At 36.7% G+C, this 16,575-nt stretch overlaps 1 pseudogene; it reads left to right on the forward strand.

Annotated features, from left to right (window-relative positions):
• Positions 1 to 16,575, forward strand: part of LOC113112524 (probable lysosomal cobalamin transporter) — a 67,830-nt pseudogene that overhangs the window by 25,878 nt on the left and 25,377 nt on the right.

The following is a 16,575-nucleotide window of genomic DNA, read 5'->3' on the forward strand; positions in this document are numbered from 1 at the left end:
ATCTGAAGGCTCGTTTGAAGGTCAAATAGCATGTCATTTTTTCTTTCCAGTAAAAGTCATTTTTTTGTGCCATTCTTTGTTTTGCTCTGTAAAAGCAAGTGTGATTCAATAACACCATGGTGTTCCTTCAGAGAAGTTTCCTTGTTAGGTTGGGTCGTGACTTTTGCTTCACTTTCCCTTGAAAACCCTCAAGTTTGCAGGAATGGAGCCACTAAGGCACCCATCCTAATCCAGTAATAGCCTGGTATAAGTCTGTGGCTCTTTGAGACAGTGTCTGATTCCTGTGTGGGGGTTTTAGAACTGTCATTGGCCCTTCCCAGAAGCCCTAGCTTAATGAATGGAAATCAAGCAAAAAGTCTTGGTGGAAGGAACATCAGAAAAAGGCCCCTTTTGAAAACAGGGTTGTTTGTCAAAATCTGCAGCAGAGCTTGAGGTTGACGGTCATGGTACCCTGCTACTCATCCCCACTCCACCTGTAAAATTAATAACAGGACCATGTGTGCTATATAAGGAGGATTATCATGTCCCTGAGAAGCCTCAGCTGCTGAAGGAGCATCATGACCCAAGCGGCAATACAGGCTGATGAATTCCACCCAGTGTCATTGAATTCTTCAGACATGCAGCAGTTCACTTGCCGGTTCCCTCATGTGAAACAGACATAAAACGTAAAGCGAATGCAATACCCGATTCCCCATTAGTGGGTAAGACTGGGGCGAGACGGCGAGGAAGCGTGCAGAAGTGGAGACAGCTGGAGATCTGATCTTATCACAGACATAGGCTTGAAAAAAAGGCTCCACTTAATTATGTAGCGGAGCCCTGGACCCAGAATCCACTCAGGCCGCTCTTGTTCTCTGATTTAACTTCCCACTGAGCTGAATGTGTTTCAGTGAGAGACACATTTAAAATTGGAGTTAGAGTGACGTAGTGTGATGAGAAGGCACCAGCTACGCTGAATCAAATTTAGATTTCATCACAATTTTGCATTCATATCTGTTCAGATCTGTTTTAAGGGTGTGGAAAACTTAAGGTTTTTAGGAAATCTCAAAATGAATATCTATTTTAATATTGTACATATAACTTTGTGATGGCTGGAATCACTTGTAGCATTTAATTTTCTTTCTTTTTTTTTTTTTTACACTAAATAGAATTTTTATTCTCTCCAATTTAGAGAGACTGTTTATTTTTTATTGGCTATATAATAACATGAATATAATAATTTTACATTTAGACTGCAGTCATCTAACATTTTTGCATTATGTTATTCTTTCAAACCACTAGTAATTTAATAACATTGTTAAACATATAATCTCAAAATGAATATCCATTTCGAATCTGTACATTATAATGTTGTGATGCCTAAATTCAACTACGGCATTTCAGTGATTGATTTTAGATTGTTGTTTTTATTTATTATTATTATTTTATTTAATAAGAATTGTATAGGATTTTAATATTGTAAGTTTGTTCTTTATTGGGTAACATGAATATAATTTTGATTTTACAGTATAGCGTTTATTTAAAGTTAATCTTTAAAAACACTATTATTGTAATAATATTGTTAAATATGTCTTTAGAAAATCTCAAACTGAAAATATATATATTTGATATATATTGTACATTAAATGTGATGTCTTATAGCATTTAATTTTTTGTGGATTTTTTCTTTTTGTTCTTTATTCGCTATCATAAATATAATTTTCAATATTAATCGTAATTTTGATATTGGTGCCCCGTTGTCTGTACAAGAGTAGCTAGCTACCTATTATATATAGGCCTAGCATATGGCTATGGCTATGCTAAAACATAAATACGATTAAGATAAATCTCTCTCAGTCAAAATAGTTATATATAGCATTGAGGTTTACGCCACTTTTGTTTGATAATGTTTATGTCTTTAATTGTATGGGAGCAATGTGTGTTTTCTCTTTTTCTGTAATTCAGAATCCAGTGAGTGAGTTGGCTTTAGCAAGCCGCTTTCCATCTCCATGAGGTTATCATAGCAAGCTCATGTTGTGAATACTGCAGCTAAGAGCTCTTTAATATACACTTCTCAGTGGCAGCGGTCTCCTCTGTACACATAAGCCCGAGGTGCTCCGTGCATGTCGAGATAAGGGCCTCCACTCTCTCCAAGTGCCGAGGAATCAGCCGCTAGAGCAGCTGTGGAGCTGCCTCAGATAATAAACAATATATTCTCTGTCCAATCCCTCAGAAAGTCTTCCGGGGAAGCGACGGAAAACGTAGGTCTCCCTGCATTGTGAGGAGTTCATAAACAGAGCGGCTTTCCGTACCAAACACGAACGCCATTGTCTCCGGCATCGCGCCTTCGCCACTTAACAAAAGCTGGGACATCACAAAGGGAAACACCTATTCAGATGTAAATGCTCATTTCAGCCATCAGACATCAAAGCGTCTCTTCTTTTTATATTCCTTCCGTTTGCTACATTAGGAAGCAGGAGTGTAATCATCTTCATTTCTTCTCATTGGCTTTTGTGTCCTGGGGCTTTTTGTGTATGAAACGTGGTGGGTGGCGCAGCAAACACTTCTCAGACTTCATGTGGTTCAGCAAAATGGAAAGAAGTCATTTTGTGAGTGATGTAAAGTAGTTCCTGAGGAAAATAAACAGAACAGTAGGTTGCATTCAATTGAGGTATGCTGCAGGCAGACGGGGGCTTTCTGGGCTCAGGGCTGCCAGGATGCTGTGTTTTGCTCCGCTGGGCCATAGCTCAGAACCAGAGGAAAGGGAAATTGTGTGAGTTTGTGTGTGTTCAACTCTCCCGCTCCCTATGACAGGTGGGATCCTAACAGGGAGTGCGGTGGCGGTCACTTCCCATAAATCTGCCTCAGCTGGCCTCAGATCTGACAGCTGGCTTCATGCCCTCTCCTCTTTTCACTCATTTTCCTCTTCTTTTTCTCTCTCTATCTCTCTCAGTTCCACATTACATCTTGTGTCTTGAGGACTAGGGATTCACAAAATGTCAAATGTACTTTACCAAGCCTGTACTTAAAAAAAAAAAAAAATAATAAATATATATATATATATATATATATATATATATATATATATATATATATATATATATATATATATATTGCAATTTCTTTGTCGTGTGCCTGTTAAATTATGAAAGAGCAGAAAGATGGCAGTTTCTGGTTGTTTCTCCATAGATTTTTTGGTTAGTTTTGTAAGCTAGTTTTTACACTGTAAACATAGGTCAGCATTTTTTCTTTTACTGCACACACTGTATATATTGTCATATTCAGCATACTGTAAATTCAATATATACTCGTAAAAAAAGAATAGTTTGAATAATGAATATTATTTATAATATATATTTATATACACACACACACACACACACACACCCATATATATATATATATATATATATATATATATATATATATATATATATATATATTATATATATGGTTGGTATATATATTAGTTATTAGTATTTCTTGCTCATTTGTTTATTAAAATTCTTGTTTAATACTAAATTTTTTTTTTTTTTTATTTATTTCTTCCTAATTGTTTATAGTTGTTTAGGTACTTTTGCATTTCCATTGTCTTAACTATTACCATGTTATTCTTATATTATGTTAATATTTATTTTATTTTTTATTTTATTATTATTAATTATTATATTTATTATTTATTCAACAACAAACATCCGTATAAACTGTTTAAATGTTTAATTTGTTAATATATCTCATATTTTCTTTATTTATTATTTGGTTAATACATTAATATTTAATAAATTAAATGACTAATGTGAAGATTCAATAGGTTACTTTTTACTTAATCTACTTACTTTTTAAATACTTTTTAAAAGTACTTTTATTATCCATGAATATTTAAATATTTCATTTATTAGACAACAAACTGAAATATATAGAATAGAATAAGAATTAGAATAGAATAGAATAGAATAGGGAATATATACTTTGTTTGGCAATGTAATGTAATATATATAACGTTTTTAATTAGAGCAGAAGTTTAGTAGCTGTGGTATGCAAGAATTGTGAAATTTTACTGGTACTGATATCGATCCTACTAAATAAAGAACACATTTTTTATTGAAGAACTTTCCAGAATGTTCTTTATATTTTCAACATGTTATTTGTGACTATTAAAATTTAGAGGGCAAAAACTTTGCTGACCTTTCAGTAACTATGCCAGAGTAAGAGGAGGTTGGGAGAGATGGTAGTAAGAGAGGAGAGAAGATGAGGTGCATTGAGGAATTTCCCTGGGGGGCAGGAACTGCTCTGAATATCTGGCGTATGACCAAAACTTTAACAGAGCTCTGCGTTTGGCCCATGTCATAAATAAATTTCCCCTCTGTCTTGCAGATGGCCTGGCCGCCCTGTCGTTCTCCATCAGCTCGCTCACCTTGATTGGCATGCTGGCAGTGATCACATACACGGTGAGTGGCCAACAGAGAATTGGTAATGGTGGGTGGTTACTTGTGCCCCATCGATTTGTATGCCTTTAAGAGGGTTGTGTGAAGAGACTGCTCTGCACTGTCATAAGAAAGCAGTTTTAGACAATATATGCTGCTTTCTGCCCACAATTTAAGTATGTCACAGTTGAATTCTGTTTGTCTGTTCTTTTATAGGCTAAAGTGTGTAATTTCTGTACCACTAGTATCATAAAAAATGCAAAAACACAGCCTTATCGGTCATTGATTGAAGAAACAGATAGTCCCGCCCTGAACTCATGCCATTGGTTGAACAAGTGTCAGTGTTTTGACTATATAATGACATCAACTAGAAAGTGTTTATTGCAATTATATATGTGTAAGAGAATAGTTTTCTTGAAGTGACTGTATAGTCCATATGGGTTATCATCATGCGTAGGTTTCTCATATGACACAAAAGCCACCTGTATGGAAACAGTCTTTGATTATAGTCATCCTGAATGATGAAGCGGCCCCTCAGCGTTTGAAATGTTTTGTGATTCTAGACGTTTTGGCCTGCAATCGCTCAAAATGGCATGCTGTCACTTTTTCACCGATGTGTGTGGACGTGTGCCTGAGATGTCGGCATGATGTATATGCCCTGTTATCTCTCTTCTATTTATATATCTGAGCCCGAAGGCCATTAATAAATGACAATATTCTGATTCCTTCAGCATGCTGTAGCTGTTCTATTCGAATGAGATAAATTGATTGTACTGTAACACTTGTTAATGTCATCCATTTTTCATCGCCAACATCACGAGTAACCGGGATATGAGAATCTCCGCTTTATCAGGGATTGAAGAAAATGAGGTGGAATATCTTGCACTGAGGCACACTATTTTTAAATAATTATTGAAATATTTAAATTGAAATAAAGGAGCATATTCAATAGCATAATTCATTTTTTGCAGTGATAATGAAATCGGTATTGTGAATTATGAAATGGTGTTTGCGTGGGTGTATAATTATGTATTTATGTGATTATTTTATTTTTTTTACGATTATTTGATGAATAAAAAGTTGAAGGGATATTTTATTTTATTTTAATAATACGTTAAATGTAATTATAATTAAAATTTAAATAAATGTTTTCCTTTGAAACATTTTATTTAACACAAAATCCTAAAAAAAAAAAAAAAATAACAATTTCCGAAATAATAATAATAATGATATTAATAATTAAGCAGCACAACTGTTTTCAACATTGATAATAAATCAGAATATATTTAATTAACATAAGAGACTTCTTTAACAAAACATAAGACTGTTCCCAGTCCTTAGAAAATGAATGATTTAATGTTTAAAAAAATTAGTATATACAACACATTACATGTGCACGTTTAGTTTTTTTTAGTTGCATATTAATTATGCAAATTCTGTAAAAAGTACAGTATTGGGATACTGCTGTTAATAAATCACTATTAAGTCGCTGCTCTAAGTGTGTTTTTCACATAATTGTAGTACATAAGAGGGACTTTCAGGCTGTTGAATTCAGCCCTGTATTAAAAGGTTTGACCATTTTCAGAACGCTCTGAAGATGGTAATACTCTCCTTTCTGACCTCGTGTAGTCAGAAGCTCAGAGAGTGGCTTATGGAGAAAGAAAGACTCCTAGTGTGCTGTTGTTTTTGATCTTCTCAGTCGTGGTACAGAGACTCAGAACCAATCAAAGATTCCTTGACAAAAACCATGGGTTCACTCAGTCAGGCTGGCCTTACTGCACTTTCTCTTCCCTACTGTTTCTTTTCTCAGCCCTCCTCCCCTTCTGCACCAATGAAGCCGAATCACCCATCCTCCCCAACCCAAGTTTCCAAAGCAATGGGTGATTTATCATACTGGCCTATGTGTTATTATTATGCATGATTAACCTAATGGAATCTAAGTGATGGGCGCCGTATGCAGCCGCAGTGTTGTCCAGGCTGGGCAGGTTAATTTATCATTGCACTTTGAGCCAAGGTGGCCACTTGCTCTTAATTCAAACCACTGGCCGAGATGTAAACTCGTAATGACAACACCACGGCCCGCTGCGTTTCAACTAAACGCTAAAGCAAGCATTTCAGAGCTTCAGCACTTGATGTTTTTGGCCAATATCACACTTTGCTGAGCTACTGGGAAATTAATATTCAACCTAAGCACATATAAACAGGAGCCTCGGCTTGTTAATAAGCCTCTGAAGTGCCATATGGTCAGGGCGGGCGAAGCTAACTTACCTATCAATGCTTGGATGGCCAGCTCTTAAAAACAATCATGCTAGGAGTTTTAATCGTGCTTTTTAAGTGAAACAGCATGATGTTGCAAAAGTTTGGTTATTTCAGGCTGTTTAGGCGTGAATCACTTATTCAGAAAAATGCGGAAGAGCTCCTTCTAGGTAAATGTTGCTTGTTCTTTGAACTGAAGAAAGTGTTTTTGCACATCTTCTTTTTTTTTTTTTTTTTTTTTTAACTTCCTGCACGATGGCTCATGTTTTGTTTTAATCCTCAGAATAGTGAATTCAAGCATTTGCATACTTCTTTTAAACCTTCCACCAATAGTTTTTAAATGACACATCACTGTTGTGTATAGTATATGTTGGCTCTTGCTACTTTGTTTGAAACTTTTCCAATTAGTATCACCAATCACCTTGAACTCGTCACCTCATCCACGTTTAGCGTCTGAAAGGGCCCTCCTTTTTTGACACCTTTATGTACTCGTAGACCCTCCTTTGTCCTGCTCCAAGAAGCCTTTATCCCCCTCAATGTTATGAGGTGCAAAAGTGTGTTTTATGCTTGATCGGGTCCTGTTGTGCTCAAAGCAGTTCCTGACCTCCCAACGTCTAAACCGGTTGCTGTGCTTGAGTAGTTTTAGACCTCAAAAAACGCCTCTTGCATTCTCACCTGAACCCATTAAATTGTCCTTCATTGGCTAATGTAGATGCTGAGGTCTTATATCAAGCTCATTTTGCTGCTGGTGTGACGTTACAATGAAAATTATTGACCCGCTGACTTTTTAATGTGCATGTAATATTTGCATATGCATATGAGCGTATATCACGCTCTTTGATCCATCAACTTGACCGTGGGCCGTCTCGGTCCCTTTGCTGCGTGACACAGAGTGGTGATTTAAAAGTTTGGCTGGCACGCTGACATTCAGCCCTGCAGAGTTCCTCTGCCTCTTAAATCTGCGGCCCAAAGATGCTGATTCCCAATGAGAGGGTGACCGCATTCATTTCCACTGATTTAATCATACTGCTGCAAAAAATGACCTGTGACTGGCAAGAGAGCCTCTTCCTCCTCCTCCTCACTGTCTCGGGTGCATCTGAGGAGCCACTTCAAAAACAAATTCCTCAATTCAAATTTTCTCAGGTCTCCTCTTCTATGCAGAGTTTCTTTTTCAGTATCTAGAAAATATGCCTTTTTCCGTCTGTCTTTTTAATTAGTTCAGTTCTTTTGTTTGCTTGTTTTGTTGGTTGGTTGGTTTTAGGGTTATGATATGCGTGCGAGTAATATATGTAAGTAAATATAAAGTTATAATGACAGTATAGATTAGATATCATGACTCAGCAATATATTATAATATATTATAAAAATAATTGTTAGTTCATGGTGCTTAATATATGCTGTCATTTATTATTTATAACCATTGAATTGCTTAAAAGTTCCTAAGGAAGTTGTTTGATGGCTAACAGTGGCAGGGAATAGTCGCACACTAACTATACATTGACCAATCAGCATCCAGAACCAGAGCTGGAGCATGCGTTTTATAAAACGTTTTAGATATTAAATTAATTTAGTTTCCACCATGACAAGTGACACAGATGTGTTTCTCTCTAACACTGTGCTCCACACCTGCACGGACGGTATAAATTGACAGCGTTATATTTACAAAAGCAACAGCAAATAGAATTAGCCTCTCATTCCCAGCAGTGTAACATGTTGGAATTTAATTTACAGACAACAAAAGGGACAGAAGAAAAACCGAAACACCATCTGGCAGAAGACCATTGCTTGTTGCATGATGAATTCTCTGAATATCTGTTAGCATTATTTATTTTGACAGTTTAACTTACTCTCGGTGCCCGTAGTATGTTTTTGTGACATTATGTGCATAATTACAGGATGCTCCACTGACATAAAAAATATGATTTGATGTTCATTTAAATGACCTCAAAAACAAAGTTAAGGTTTGAGCTGTTAACTCAATATAATCAAACCGCTTCATGGTTGTGAAAAAACAATTTTGGTTTTTATATATATATATATAATATATATTTATATTTAGAAGAAACTCAGAAAGCGCACACTTTTCCCAAGCAGGCTGTTGAACAAAAGCATCTTTGTGTAAGGGGGTGTACGCCTCCACTTTTACTCTTCTCTCTCTCTCTCTCTCTCTCCCCGATCCCCACTTTCATCCCTCTCTCCTCCAATCTCCCAGCTGACAAACACAACCACTTCATCTTCTATCTCTCCACCTTTCCTCTTTCTCTCTTTCTCTTCGCCGTCCTTCTCAAAGCATCATTTTCTCTCTCTCTCTCTCTCTCTCTCTCTCTCTCTGTCTCCTGCCTTGGGTCTCCTTTTCCAATCAGCACGAAACACACCTGTTTTTGTTTGGAGTGTCTCTTTTTTTTATTTTTCTCACGCTTGATGGACTGCAGGGGCGAGGAGGGCAGGAAAGAATGGGAAAGAGGAGGTGAAAGAGGAGGAGATGTCTCGCTGGGGCTGCAGGACGGATTCCTCTTTTATGAGGAGCGCTTGGTATTCGGGACATGGTCCGGCCTTTAGAACCCTCGTGATTCATAGCAGAGGGTGTCGCGGCCCGTGGCGACGGACGCACGCACGCATGCACTCGGCTTGACTCGAGCAAATTATGGGTTTTATAGCACACGTCACTTTCCCTGCTTTAAAAGCATCTTAGGTAGAGAAGATAAAAAGGTCACCAGATTTAGCCGCCTTCTGAAGATCTAATTGTGCCGCTGATTTTTGTCAGCATTTTGATATGAAAGCTTTTGAAAATGGCAAAACCTCACGAATGTAGGTGCATTTTTCTCTAGGTGTGTGTGTAGGCACAACCTGGTCTCTTATATTCTCTTCCTGTATTGATTCGCCACCAGTGGAGTATTGAAGATGGTCTTTATTTTTAATTAAAGTTCGCAAAGCCCATATTGAGAATGCTAGCAGGCTTCTGACCCAAGCCTTTCTCTGCTCACTGCGTAAGACCTGCACTTTCTAATGCCGAGATGGGGGAAAACCCATCAATGAGTTCAGGGCGTTGAAATAACCTCTGATTTACAGCCCTGAGAAACTGCAGGGTTTTTTATCATATTCCGTACATGAGCTCAGATATTTCTTCTCTGATGCATTGTGCATGTGAAATTGCGCTTCATGCCGTCACATGGGGGCACTGTTAGGCTGTGCATTGCAGGAAATCAAGCCTTACATCTCAAAATGGTTGCTGCATACAAACACACACTCTCACACTCTTTGCATTTCCTCTTCTTCACCTTCATTGCACAGAAAACACATACATGCATTCAGTGGGCTTCTGAATGACAGCATTTAGAAAGTGCTCTTTTATTATCAAGTGCCATAATGAAGCGTTCGGCGGGACTCTTGGTGAAATTGTGGTGGCCCTCTGATGACTGTGAATGGTTTATAATTGGTCTTTAATGCGCTTTCTTTCTCCATGTCAGGCGTACGGGATGTCCGTCCTGCCGCTGAACCTGATTAAAGGCACGCGAAGCATCCTGTACGAGCGACTGGAGAACACTGAAGATAAGGAGGAGGTGGAGCACCAGATAGACAAGCTCAAAGCCAAGGTCTCTGTGCGTATGAATAGAATTCATATCAGAGCTCTGCTCACTTTATTTAAGATGAGCTGCTTGTCTGTTGCTGTCCTTGAGGTCAGTGGTTCTCAACTGGTGGGTCGCGACCCAAAATTGATCTGAGGATGAGAATAAAGAATGCAATTTATGTACTACTGTTCAAACATTTGGGATACTTTTAATACTTTTATTCAGCAAAGCTGCATTAAACTGATAAAAATGACTGTAAAGTACTGTTTTCAACATAGATAATAGGATAATAAATGTTTTCGTGCAGCAAATCAGAATGATTTCAATGATCTTGTGACTGAAGACTAGTATAGTTTTTCACAATATTATAGATTTTACTGTATTTTTTATCAAATAATTGCATCCTGGGCGAGTTTAAGTCTTCTTTCAAAAAACATCTTCCTGACATCCAAATGTTTGGACAGTAGTGTAGTTAAGATAAAAAATAAAAAGGCTTAAAAGGAAGGAGAAAACTCTTTCCATATCTTCCTATATGTTGGTGTCAAAGGTTGTAGATAATAAGGTTAAGGTTAAAATAAGGCTAACATGGTTAGGTTATATGAAATCCTTTGTCTGCATAAACTATGAACAGAATTGCATAAACTAAAGGAAAATATGACCCAGACCACATTGATATTGGTTTACAAACAAACCTGTTGCTGTAACACTATATATATTAATTAAATCATCATATGCATGAATGTAAACAAGGATAAACAATGTTTTGTACCAGCTTCAGCTTTCTGTGGTAATTAATTTGCTGCTGAGAAAATAAAACCATCAATATTAAAAGACATTTTCAATTTGAAACCATACTACTAAACCAGTATGATGTATTTTTTCTGCAATAGTCAGTTATTATTTGTTTCTTCAGTGTGCTGATGGGCGTCCTCTGTCTATGAGAGACCGGAGGAACCTCCAGGATCTTGAAGCTAAACTACAGGTTCTGCATCGGCGGAGCCGTCACCTGGAGATCGCAGAGAGGACATGCTGCAATAAAGTGGGCTCTGCTCTCCGGCCTATGAAGGTGTGTTGAGTTTTGCCTCAGATGAACTTATTTTCTTCCTACATGTGCCTTTTGAAGTTTCGACAACCTCTGATTGGCCACATTGATGGCCACATTGTTCTGTTTGTGACAGTTTTGCAGCGTGTTTATATTTTAATCAAAAAAGAGGTCATGCAAAAATAAATCTACATTTTTATGATCTTTTTTTTAATTATTTTTAAATTATTTTTTAGTTCAGTGTACTCTGAATACATTAAATTTTTCAGACATCTCAAAGAGACTATCTGTTGAAACTAAGATGGCTGGTTCTGAATTTGTACAACTTTCTGACAATTGAAAACACATTTTCACATTCACTATTCATTTTTCAAAAAGGGGAATGCACAAACTGATAAAATGTGAAGTTTCAAGACTATGTAAAAGTGTCTACCAAATGCATAAATATGAATGTAAATTCCTGCATTAAAAACAGGGCTGGAGTTTATTTCGACAAGGTGGTACGAAAATGTTTTAATTCTTAAGGTGAGAGAAAGACTAAATTATGACAAAAAAAACTCAAATAAGTCATTCAAATGGGTTGCATTTTCTCAAAATGGTTCAATGTCATGAAATCAAAATTGACCCCAATTTTCTCCCACAATAAGTGTTCCTGGTCTTTATCAGAATGTGTATCTGCATCTAAAATAACTTTAATTTCTTCATACTGTGAGGGTGTTTTTTTTTTTTTTTTAAAGGTGAACTACTCAAGTTTAAATCAAGTTTTTTAAGGTTAACTAATCAAGTTAAAATCAAGTTTAAAGTTTAAATCTTGGCAGATTAATAATCTGGTAATTTAATGGCTGTTACCATTTATTTAATGTAGGTTACTGCAATGGTAAATAAATTTAGAGGCTGTCTGCAAACTCTCATTCAGGTCTGTTTGAATTTCCTGTTTCACTCTTAAATACATTACATTATGGAAGTAAAATGGGTTGCAGGTGCTGTTTCATGTTTACTTTAAAACATTTCCTTGGTTTTTTAATAAAAGTTTTTGTGCTAGTAACCATTACACTTTCAGAACAATTGGCATAAAGTATGATTTACATAAAGTTTTTATATATATATATATATATATATATATATATATATATATATATATATATATATATATATATATATATATATAGCTTAGACTATATAACATTTACCCTTTCTATCCTTTTTTCCACTTTTGAAGGGTTTTTCTTTTTTTAAGCATTTTCGTCATCTTCCTATTTAATTATTCCAATATGTCACTATCCTATCTTGCAAAGTCTAGGAGGAGGTGTGAAGGAAATTAATTTTCATGGTGACTTTGATGTAACTTGTACATTATGACTTTATTAGAATGCCAACACGTATTCCCAAGAAAATCAAGAAAACCTTTGGGTTTTATCACTTTGGCACAGATTTGCCACACTGAGCAACCACTTTGCTAGATGCATTATTTCACCTTAATACATTGCTTTTATCCAACTAATGAAGCCCTTTTTTTATTGAATATATAATATTTCTATTTATTTATTTGGCAGCTTTTTCAATATGTGTGCTCATTGAGATCTTGGCCTTGTTAAATCCATATGCTAACATGCTCTGGTATGACTTAGTAAACTGAGGCGATTGAGCTTGAAAATAACAAAATGTGGATGAGTAAATTATGACAGGATTTCCATTTTACAGAGAACTGTCCCTTTAAGTATACACAGTGATGCAAAAAATAGCTATGACTGTCACAAACCTTCTGCACTCCTCTAGCTTATCTTTAAAATGTTTGTCTTCTTTCATTCGTTTGCTGTTATTCTTTGCATCGTTTCTTCTCCCAGCATGCTCTGCACCAGAGGGCTTCCTTGTTTCCGTCTTTAGCGGCCTACTAGCAGCAGACATGAACATAGCACTCTAATGATAGACTCCAGACTCTATTTATACCTAAACTAGGCTTGAGATTTACTAATTTTCCCATAACAGCTTCGGGGGAAATGCATACTGAGAGGAATCTGTCTGCCAAATGTATTGTACTATCAGTCACTGCCCCTTGTTTATGCCGCCATGATGAACTGCACTTGTTTTAGCATTTGTCTTTGATTTACGATGCAAATGTAACGATTTAGTGCAGAGGTTTTCAGAGTATTTAAATCTATCTGAGGTCAGCATCTCCTTTTCATATTCTACAAGGGCCATTTTCAGGCTCGATTTGTGCTCCCTGCTGCGAATTCTCACGTTTTTTGTTGTTGTCACTAACACAACATGTGTACTGATATTCAACAAGCTTCCATGCGCCTTGCTGCAACAGCCAATAGCATTACGGAATAGAGTCGTGAGGCCCAGTGGGTGGTGCTAACTGTTGCATGGGTGGTCCGATGAGGCGATTTAATACGTGTGAGTCCCTGCTGAAGAGTTTAGTTAAATTCAGCTGTCAGCACAGACTAATAGATGGCACACATGCATGTGTGTACACGAACACATCTATTACACTTTAATGTGGACCCACTCGGCAGATGTGATTGATTCCATTAAGAGAGCAGGTTAATTGACTTAAATTCTGTATCAGATTGATTAAGTTTGATTGATTTTAATTATTGTGTTTACCGTTGTATCTACAGCGGAAATTGGTTTGGAAAATTGAAAGTGGTGAATTGGAGGTGCTTAGGTATGTTAATGAGCCTCGAGAAGATAAAATGCAACATTTGCCATGCAAATTGGCCATATTTTCTCCTTTTGCGACAAGTAATGAGCACGCTGGATCTATACGTATAGTCGTCACGGTGGTTCGCTTGTAGCTGTAGTAGATATGCGCGCAGTTCCACACATGTCAGGAGGTTTGCACATTAGAACCCAGCAGGCCCCGGGAATTACGGCAGTGGCAGGTGGTTGCAAGACCAATTATAAAATGAAATAAACCTGTTTATGAAGCCTGTGCATGTGCGATGCCTATAGAGACTTTCAATATCATTCAAAGGATATAAAAAAAAAATCTCTCCCGTAATGCACTTTTAGACAGTGCCCTGATAAACCAGCCCTTGGCAGAGCTCAGAGCATGGACGACTATATGACCAGGGGCTTCTTACTGCCAGGGGCTTCGAGTGGTCCGTTATGGCCAAACATGGGGAAACAAGCCACTGCAGATGTAAAAATGATATAGATAAACAAACAGAGCTTGAAATTGTGCATAATGTGAAATAAACAAAGAGATGAGAAAAGTTAACCATTTGCTGTACCTTCCTCATGGCAAAAAAAGCATCCTTAACATTTTATATCAGTTTTGATGTTGTATAGTTCATGGGTACATTGTGTTCTATTTTGGAGACCGTTTTGGAGATTTTGTTCTATTTTGCTCTCATTTGCATTTAAGACTTTCCAATTTAAGACTGCTCTTTGTCCTGCTCAAAATTTAGTGTAAAGACGCAATGCTAGATCAATTGACAGACTAAGTTATGCTTGCTCAGACCCACCTTAGCCCCAAATATAAAAAAAATACAATTGTAATTATTATGTAAATGCATTTAAACCACCTCTGAGCAGCATTAAACAGTCTGTGTACTTCAGAAGTGCTTTATGTCATTTAAATTGGGCATAATTGTGCCTCTAAAAATTGCCTTTTCATAAGGGGAACAATAACACAGGAAAAACATTCCAAACATGTTTACATGTAACCTCATGTATAGGAACTTCTTAAATGAACTTAAAACAGGCACATATGAGTTTAAGTAGCTGTGTTTATGCTCTATCTTGAAGGTTGTGTAGCTGAAGGAATGCTGAATAATGAATTGCTCGATGCTGTAATTTTTGTTATTAATGTACTCCTTTCTGTAAAGTTAAAGCTCTGGCTGTCACGGTTATTACAGCAATAACTGCAAGCGTTTATTATTGGTGTTACAGCAACAGCTTGAGACATAAATTCCTAATATACTCTTACAATAGCTCCAGCTGTGTTTTTAACCACAACGCGCAATTCTAGCATCACTAATAACTCGCAGTGCCTCGTTTGAATTAGTTATAGATTATGTCTCGAAGGAGGATTCACGCTCGTTTACAAATCTATGTTCTCGCTACAGTTCACAATCTGTCAGATTGTTCTTGAGGGAAATGTGTGTCCAATGCGAATGTCACTTGCTATTGTGAATGTTCGTTAGGAGTCAACATTTCTAGTTATGTAATTATTGCAATAAACTATGTTAGCATAAATGTGAAATATGTACTCTGTATTATAATGGAGGAGCTGCTCTTAAAATTAGAGATAGATAGATAGATCTCTAAAAAGTATTTTCCGCTTGTTCTAAATTATTATAGATTTTTTTTATTTTTGCCACCACTTTTCCTTTGTTTTGTGAAAATCTGGAGTGATTACTCCACACGCGTCAGGGTTTTGTTTACTCTCTCAAGTCAAGTCAAGCAGTCGTGAGCTCCGGGAGGCCAGTCAAAGGCAGCCATTCCTTCTGGCATATTGGTTTTGTTTTGCTTTGTGGGTTGTGAGTGTTTGCGTCTCTGTCTTTGTTCATTTACCCTTTCATCTGCAGTTCAGTCTGTTCCTTATTTAGAGAGCTCGTGACCATGTCGTCCATATTACTCTTGGTGACTGTGTCAGTCTGTGGTGGGTCACACCATATGGCCATGTGTAAAACGACACAACCTCTGGGTTAGACACGATGGACCAATAGGGATAGTAAATTGCTAGTATATCTGTGTTTGTAAATTATTGCAGAGGAGTAACTATGTAGTATTGAATTAGTTCGTTCAGGCAGGGCATTTTAACGAACCGCTTCAAAAGAATCAATTCAGTGATTCATGGTGATTCATGTAAAGGTACTGTTCCTCCTAAAATGAAAACTCTGTCATTTTACTCAGCCCCATTTCGCACTGTCCACATGTCTTGAAGAACATCCAGGTAACTCTTTTCAGCATTATGAAAATGAATGAGAACTGGGGCCGTAGAGCTTCACAATAATGAAAAAACACAATAAAAGTATCATCAAAATCATGAATCATTCACCATATTCCAAGTCTTCTAAAGTAATGCAGTACTTTCTGTGAGGAGCTATCCTATATCTTCATATGACTATAGAAAACTTGGAAAATAGCTAGAGCATAAGTCAGGGGGACTAGTTTTATGGTACTTTTATCCCTTTTGTAAAGCCTTTCAATGTTTCTTCTCTTTTCCCATTCAGTATGATTGCATTGAAACAAGCAACCATTTCATTATTTAATTTCACTCATTTAATTCATAAATTATCATAAGTAACATTAAAGACTCTTACAGTGTTACAACACATTTCCATCTGAAATGAATGCT

Source organism: Carassius auratus, chromosome 13, assembly GCF_003368295.1.
Source record: "Carassius auratus strain Wakin chromosome 13, ASM336829v1, whole genome shotgun sequence".
NCBI classification, from domain to species: Eukaryota; Metazoa; Chordata; class Actinopteri; order Cypriniformes; family Cyprinidae; genus Carassius; species Carassius auratus.